Source organism: Neophocaena asiaeorientalis, unplaced genomic scaffold (genome assembly GCF_003031525.2).
Source record: "Neophocaena asiaeorientalis asiaeorientalis breed wild unplaced genomic scaffold, Neophocaena_asiaeorientalis_V1.1 scaffold264, whole genome shotgun sequence".
Classification (NCBI taxonomy): Eukaryota; Metazoa; Chordata; class Mammalia; order Artiodactyla; family Phocoenidae; genus Neophocaena; species Neophocaena asiaeorientalis.
In genome coordinates, this window is record NW_020185332.1 from 3,737,538 (window position 1) to 3,746,522 (window position 8,985).

At 38.9% G+C, this 8,985-nt stretch overlaps 1 pseudogene; it reads left to right on the top strand.

The window, feature by feature from the left end:
* The first annotated feature begins 5,457 nt into the window (after positions 1-5,457).
* Positions 5,458-8,467, top strand: LOC112393101 (heterogeneous nuclear ribonucleoprotein A1-like; annotated as a pseudogene).
* The last annotated feature ends 518 nt before the right edge of the window (positions 8,468-8,985 follow it).

Genomic DNA, 8,985 nt, shown 5'->3' on the forward strand with positions numbered 1-8,985 from the left:
TTCAACGGGTGAATAGTTAAAAAAAAATTGTGGTACATCCATACTATGGAATACTATTCAGCAAAAAACGGGAATAAACTGTTGATACACACAACAACCTGGACGGATCTCTAGAGTATTACGGTGAGTGATAAAAGCAATTCCCAAAGGCATGTATGTGTATGATTCCATTCATTTAACATTCTTGAAATGACAAAATTATAGAAATGGAGAACAAATTAGTGTTTGCCAAGGGTTAAGGAGGTGGTGGGAGTGAGAGGGAAGTAGATGGTGCTTTAAAAAGGCAACATGAGGGATCCTTATGGTGATGGAACAGTTTCTTGACTGTATCAATTGTTAGTATCCTGGTTGTGATTAATGTACCATAGTTTTGTAAGATGTTACCATGGGGAAACTGGGAAAGGAATACACAGCATCTTTCTGTCTTATTTCTTAGAACTGCATGTGAATCTACAATTACTTAAAATAAAAAAGCTTATTTAAAAGTAAAAGAAAAAATTTTTTTAAATTAAAGAAAAAGTAAAAGATGTGGTAGGAACCAGGGTGAGTATTCTAAAACTCAAATACAATCATATCTATCCCCTATTTGAAATGCTTTAAAGTTCCCTTTACCAATAGGAGAAAGTCCAGATGCCTGTGGTTAGGCATGTTGATATCCTACTGAGAAAAACTATTTTTCCCCAGGGGAAAAAAAATTCCACAAAGGAGTGAACCACATTATCTCCCCTGCCAAGAGGGTAGCCAGACCTCTGGGTCCTGAAGGTCTGGGCTTTCCTTACCCACCAGGGGGGTAGTTAACAACTATAACGTCATTTGAGAGTTCTCAAGACCAATGAATTATATAAACAGAGATGGTTTTGTCTTTCCTAGCTATCTAATTTGCTTGGCCAAATCCCTTTCCAACTGGGCAGAGGGGAACTTCAGTGACATCTCTTTCTGGTCCAAAACCTTTTCAGCAATATCTAGCTATTAAAATAGTGTATTTTCAAGGGCATATTCAGTTGCTTTAGGTACTATTTCCTTGGCCAAGTTCATTTCAATGCCCCCTCTCCTAGAGCTGGGCAGGTGCCTCCCCCATGGAGGCCTTGGCAGGGCTTGAGTGGAAGCTGCACAGGGAGAGGCATCTGCTCGCTTTCTTTCATCTCCTGCTTCCCTTCCTTCCAGTCCCTCACACCCACACCCCCTGTCAGGAGCAGGTGTGGGGAAAGGAAGCAGACTGGAGAATGGTGGTTGGTGCAGGTTCCAAGACTATGGCCTTGAGTCTTGGCCATGCAGCTGGCAGAGCCTTGGAGAACCTGCCCCAGAAGGCATGACTGTCTGTGCACCTTGAGCAGGAACCACCGAACCTCATGGCTTTGCAAAGCTCAGTGAGGCCAGGAGAGGCTAAGATGCACATGGAAATAAAGTTAAATGGCATAATCAGAATTTGAATTGGGGTTCACTCCAAAGTCTGCCCACTTCCTTGCCTGGTTCTCCTGGGAATTTGTGTAATTCAGGCAACAGAGTGTGCATTCCACATGAAAATTTGCAGAGGAAGGAAGGTCATAACCTCCGACAGCCTCCATTCCCCTGCCCAGCACTTCTGTGTACTGTCTTTTCAGCCTGTTTCTTTACCTCTATCTTCAAATAGAGACAAAATAGCCAGGGACAGTACTGTAGGATTTCAAAGCTGGTAGGCACATTAGATGTTACTTAGTGTGGTTTCTGTGAGATAGGGCATTTCGAAACGCACAGAGCTTTTTTTTTTTGCTTATCATAATGTGGTGGTGGGGGGGATGATTTTGAAAGTCCTCAATCTGTGAGACAGTTATGCTGACAAAGATTCTCTCCTTGACCAAACTCTAGCCAGCCTCTACTGAGCCCTCTTCTTGACAAGGCCTCAACTTTGACTGTAAAGACTTGAACAGTTTCTAATCGTTCAAGGGCCCCCTAAAGTGTCTGTCTGAGAAAACCCAAGGCTGCCAAAATCAGGTACTGTTTGCTTCAGCAACACCTGATGATAGGGTCCCTACCTCCCAGTCTCTATGCGAGGGCAGGAGCCTAACTTCAATTAATAATTAATAAGCCTAACTTCAATCAATAAGCCAGTTAGCAAATCGATATGGCTTTCATGTGGACTAACACCCTTGTCCAGCTTTTTGTAATTTTTACTTCCCTGACAGCTCCTTCCTATTCGCCCATTTTTACTTCCTACTTCAGCTCCTTCCTACTCCCCCATTCCCTCTGCACCAACAGAACTGGTGCTCAGCTCTCCCCCTACTGTCAGTAGTTTCTGAATAAATCTGTTTTCACCACTTTAATGTCCAGCTGTGTTTATCTCTGACAGTTCACAAAAATTGTTCTGCCCAAAATACCACCCTTGAGAAAGAGGGATCTTGTTTCCACAAGGTCTCATGGGTGTGTTCACTTTGTGATAATTCGTACACTTATGATTTGTGCACTATTCTGTCTATATCTTATACTTTTTATACTTTAATGTAAAAGTTCATGTATAACAAAATAAAACCATGGAAAAATTGATTAAAAAGGATAGGTTGGGCTTCCCTGGTAGCGCACTGGTTGAGAGTCCGCCTGCCGATGCAGGGGACACGGGTTCGTGCCCTGGTCCGGGAAGATCCCACATGCCGCGGCGGGACGGCTAGGCCCGTGAGCCATGGCCGCTGGGCCTGCGCATCCAGAGCGCAATGGGAGAGGCCACAACAGTGAGAGGCCCACGTACTACAAAAAAAAAAAAAAAAAAAAAAAAAAAAAAAGGAAAGGTTAAGAAATAATCCCCAGCAACCACTGACACGTTTTCTGTCACTATGGATTCATTTGCAGTTTTTATAATTTTATATTTATATATGAAGTCATATAGTATGTATGTACTCTCTTTTTTCTTTTTGACCTGGCTTCTTTCACTCAGCATAAGTATTTTGAAATTAATACATGCTAGTTTGTATATAAATAGTTTTTCTTTCCTTTTTACTGATGAGTAACATTGCATTGTATAGGTATACCACATTTTGTTTATATACTTACCTGTTGATGGACATTTGGGTTACTTCCAGGTTTTGATCACTACAAATAGAGCTGCTACGAACATTCATATACAAGTTTTTGTGTGAACATAGGTTTTCATTTTTCTTGGATATACACCAAACACCTGGAATTGCTGGGTCATATGATAACTCTGTTTAATCTTTTGAATATCTGCCAGATTGTTTTCAAAGTAGCTACATCATTTTAATTTTCTACCAGCACAGTAGGAGGGCTTCAATTTTCCCACATCCTTGCTAACACTGACTTTTTGATAATAGCCATCCTTGCAGGTGTGAAGCGGTATCTCATGTGGTTTTGCTTTGCATTTCCCTGATGGCGAATAATATTGAGCTTATTGGCCATTTCTACGTCTTCTTTGGAGAAATGTCTATTCAGTTCCTTTGCCCATTTATATAACATTCTTGAAATGACAAAATTATGGAAATGGAGAACAGATTAGTGGTTACAAGGCATTAGGGACTGGGGTGGGAGGAGGAGAAAAGAGAGGGGTGATGTTTTATAAAATGTCAACATTAAGGAAACTGATGGTGATGGTGATGGAGTTGTTCTTTATCTTGACTGTGGTGGTGAATACATGAACCTACATATGTGACTAAATTACATTAATTAAGTACACACACATTCAAATGAGTACAAGTAAAACCGGGGAAACCTGATTCTGATTGGTGGATTGATTTTATATCAATATCCTGGTTGTGGGCTTCCCTGGTGGCGCAGTGGTTGAGAGTCCGCCTGCCGATGCAGGGGACACGGGTTCGTGCCCCGGTCCAGGAAGATCCCACATGCCGCGGAGCAGCTGGGCGCATGAGCCAATGCCGCTGAGCCTGCGCATCCGGAGCCTGTGCTCCGCGATGGGGGAGACCACAACAGTGAGAGGCCCACGTACCGCAAAAGAAAAAAAAAAAAATCCTGGTTGTGATATTATACTATAGTTTCGTAAGATGTTACCACTGGGGAAAACTGGATAAAGGATATATGGGATTTCTATGTACTATTTACCAGTACATGGGAATCTACAATTATCTCAAAAAATAAAAAGTTTAATTAAAAACTGCAATTTAAAAAACCCTTATGATCAATTCTTTAACAAGATGTAACATCCCTTTCTGTAACAACAGAAAGTCAAACTATGTGAGGTAAAAACTGATAGAACTGCAAGGAGAAATAGATGAATCTACTATCATAGTTGTAGACTTAAACAACTCTTCACCAGAAATAGATACAGCAGGAAGGACCCAGCTGAACTCAATAACACCATCAATCTACTGGATATAATGGACAACTCGAGACAACATCATCCAATCACAGCAGAATACATATTCTTTTCAAGCTCACAGGGAACATTCGCCAAGATAGACTACATTCTGGACCATAAAATACAAAACAAAACTCAACAAATTTAAGAATAGAATTCCTACAATGTCTGTGTTCAGACCCTAGTAGATTTAAACTAGAAATTAATAACAGACAGATAGTTGGAAAAATTCCCAACTACTTGGAGACTTAATACTACACATAGATCACATAGATCTAACACATAGATCAAAGAAGAAATCTCAAGGGAGATTAAAAAAATTATTGAACTAAATGAAAATGGAAACACAGAATATCAAAATTTGTGGGATGCCGTGAAAGCAATGATTACAGGGAAATTTACAGCACTGAATGCATATATTAGATAAAAAGAAAGATGTAAAATCAATCTTGTAAACTTCCATCTTAGGAAACTAGAAAAAGAGCAAATTAAATCCAAAGTAAGCAGAAAAAATAATAAAAATTCAAGCAAATATCAATGAAATTGAAAACAAAATTAATAGGGAAAAAATCAATGAAACCAAAAGCTGGTTCTTTGAAAAGGAAAATAAAATTATCCTCTAACCAGGATAACTAAGAAAAAAAGGGAGAAGATGCAAATTACTAATATCAGAAATGAAAAAAGGGAGTTCACCACAGACCCCATGGACATTAAAAGGTTAATCAAGGAATACTATGAACAACTCTATGCCCACAAATTTGATAACCTAGATGAAATGGACAAATTACTTGACGGACACAATCTGCCAAAACTCACACAAGAAGAAACAGTCTGAGTAGGCCTATATATATATTAAAGAAATTGAATCAATAATTAATAACCTTCCAAAACAGAAAGCCAGGCTCAGATAGGTTCACTGGTGAATCCTAGCAAACATTTCAGGAAGAAATTACATCAATTCTCTACAATCTCTCTTAGAGGTTAGAAGCAGAGGGAATACTTCCTTATTCCATGAGGATAGCATTACCCTAATATCAAAACCAAAGATATTACAAGAAAAGAAAACCGTGAACCAATATCTTTCATGAACAAATAAGCAAAAATCCTCAACAAAATATTAGCAAATTGAATCCAGCAATGTATAAAAATAATAGTATACCATGGGCAAGTGGGATTTATCCCAGGTAAGGAAGGCTGCTTCAATGTTCAATTTAATGTAGTCTATCACATCAATAGGATAAAGAAGAAAAATCACATGATCGTATCAACAGATATAGAAGAAGCCTTTGACAAAATTCAACACCCATTCATGATCAAATGCTCTCAGTTAACTAGCAGTAGAGGAGAATTTCCTCAACTTGATAAAGAATATCTACAAAAATCCTACAACTAACATCTACTTAATGGTGAGAAACTCGAAGCTTTCCTGCTAAGATCAGGAACAAGGCAAAGATGTCCCCTCTCACTGCTTTTCACATTGTACTGCAAGTCCTAGCTAATGTAATAAAGCAAGAAAAAGAAATAAACTGTATACAGATTGGAAAGTAAGAAATAAAACTTTGTCTGTAAATTACATGATCATCTATATAGAAAATCTGAAGGAATCAACAACAAACTCCTGAATAAGCCATTATAGCAAAGTCACAAGATACAAGGTTAATATATAAGAGTTAATTGCTTTCCTACATACCAACAATGAATAAGTGAATTTGAAATTTAAAATATAATACCATTTGGATTCCATTTGTGTGTGTGTGTGGATATCTATTATAGACTTTTGCTTTGTGGTTACCATGAAGTTTTTGTATAGTAGTCTATATATATGTGATTGTTTTAAGTTACTGATCTCTTAATTTCAAATGCATTTTTAAAACCCTGCATTTGTGCTGTCGATTCGTGTTTTGATATCATATTTTATATTTAACTGTTTTGTGTACCCCTTAACTGCTTATTGTGGATATAGATGATTTTACTACTTTTGTCTTTTAACCTCCCTACTAGCTTTGTGTTTGGATGATTTCCTACCTTTTCTGTATGCTTGCCTTTACCAGTGAGTTTTTCATTTCCTAATTTTCTTATTTCTAGTTACGGAAGCAACCTAAGTGTCCATCAACAGATGAATGGATAAATAAGATGTGGTATATACATACACACACACACACACACACACACACACACACACACACATAATGGAATACTACTCAGCCATAAAAAGGAACAAAATTTTGCCATATGCAGCAACATAGATGGAATTGGAGGGCATTATGCTAAGTGAAATAAGTCAGACAGAGAAAGACAAATCATGATATCACTTATATATGGAATATAAAAAATACAAAAAACTAGTGAATATGACATAAAAGAAGCAGACTCACAGATATAGAGAACAAACTAGTGGCTACCAGTGGGGAGAGGGAAGGCGGAGGGGTAATATAGGGGTAGGGAAGTAAGAGGTACAAACTATTAGGTATAAAAGAAGCTACAAGGATATATTGAGCAACATGAGGAATATAGCCAATATTTTATAATAACTATAAACGGAGTATAACCTTTAAAAATTGTGAATTACTATATTCTACACCTGTTAACTTACATGATATTGTACAGCAACTATACTTCAATTAAAAAAGTTAATCTAAAAAAAGTAATACCATTTACATTAGCACCCTCCAAAATGAAATACTTAGGTATAAATCTAACAAAATATGTACAAGATTTTTATGAGGAAAACTACAAAACTGATGAATGAAATTAAAGAACTAAATAAGTGGAGAGCTATTTCATGTTCATATATATGAAGGTTCAATACTGTCAAGACGTCAGTTCTTTGCAACTTGACCTATAGATGCAATACAATCTCAATTAAAATCCTAGCAAGTTATTTTGTGGATATTAACAAACTGATTCTAAAGTTTATACAGAAAAGCAAAAGACTCAGAATAGGTAACAGAATAATTAAGGAGAAGAAAAAAGTTGGAGGATTGACACTAACCGACTTCAAGCGTTGCTATAAAGCTAACATCAAGTATTGGTGGAGATACATTTGGTAGATTACTCCTTTCTGCCCGTGGACGCCGCCGAGTAAGCATCGTTGACGTCTCTCCTCCCCCTCCACTGCCGTCATGTCTAGTCAGAGTCACCCAAAGAGCCCGAACAGCTGCGGAAGCTCTTCATCAGAGGTTTGAGCTTTGAAACAAGTGATGACAGTCTGAGGAGCCACTGTGAGCAGTGGAGAACGCTCACAGACTGTGTGGTAACGAGGGATCCAAACACCAGGTGCTCCAGAGGCTTCGGGTTTGTCACATATGCCACTGTGGAGGAGGTGGATGTGGCCATGAATGCAAGGCCACATGAGGTGGATGGAAGAGTGGTGGAACCAAAGAGGGCCGTCTCAAGAGAAGATTCTCAAAGACCTGGTGCCCACTTCACTGTGAAAAAGATTTCTGTTGGTGGCATTAAAGAAGACACTGAAGAACATCATCTAAGAGATTATTTTGAACAGTATGGGAAAATTGAAGTGATTGAAATCATGACTGACTGAGGCAGTCGCAAAAAGAGAGGCTTTGCTTTTGTAACCTTTGATGACCATGACTCTGTAGACAAGATTGTCATTCAGAAATACCACACTGTGAATGGCTACAACTGTGAAGTAAGGAAAGCCCTGTCTCAGCAAGAGATGGCTGGTGCCTCATCCAGCCAAAGAAGTCAAAGTGGTTCTGGAAACTTTGGTGGTGGTCATGGAGGAAACTTCAGTGGTCGAGGTGGCTTTGGTGGCAGCCGTGGTGCTGGGGGATATGGTGGCAGTGGGGATGGCTATAATGGATTTGGTAATGATGGAAGCAATTTTGGAGGTGGTGGAAGCTACAATGATTCTGGCAGTTACAACAATCAAACTCCAAATTTTGGACCCATGAAAGGAGGAAACCTGGAGGCAGAAGTTCTGGCCCCTATGGTGGTGGAGGCCAATACTTTGCCAAACCCTGAAACCAAGGTGGCTTTGGTGGTTCCAGCAGCAGCAGTAGCTATGGCAGTGGCAGAAGGTTTTGATTACTGCCAGGAAACAAAGCTTAGCAGGAGAGGAGAGCCAGAGAAGTGACAGGGAAGCTACAGGTTACAACAGATTTGTGAACTCAGCCAAGCACAGTGGTGGCAGGGCCTAGCTGCTACAAAGAAGACATGTTTTAGACAATACTCATGTGTATGGGCAAAAAAACTCGAGGACTGTATTTGTGACTAATTGTATAACAGGTTATTTTAGTTTCTGTTCTGTGGAAAGTGTAAAGCATTCCAACAAAGGGTTTTAATGTAGATTTTTTTTTTTGGCACCCATGCTGTTGATTGCTAAATGTAATAGTCTGATCATGACATTGAATAAATGTGTCTTTAAAAAAAAAAAGTATTGGTGGAAAGAACAGACAGCTAGATCAATGGAACAGAATAAAGAGCCTAGAATTTTTTGCAGATCTAGAATAAAAAAAATCTTAAAATTCATGTGGAAACACAAAGACCCTGAATAGCCAAAGCAATCTTGACAAAGAAAAATGGAGCTGGAGGAATCAGTCTCCCTGACTTCAGACTATAATACAAGGCTACAGTAATCAAAACAGTATGGTACTGGCACAAAGACAGACTTACAGATCAATGGAACAGGATAGAAAGTCCAGAAATACACCCACGCACCTACGACA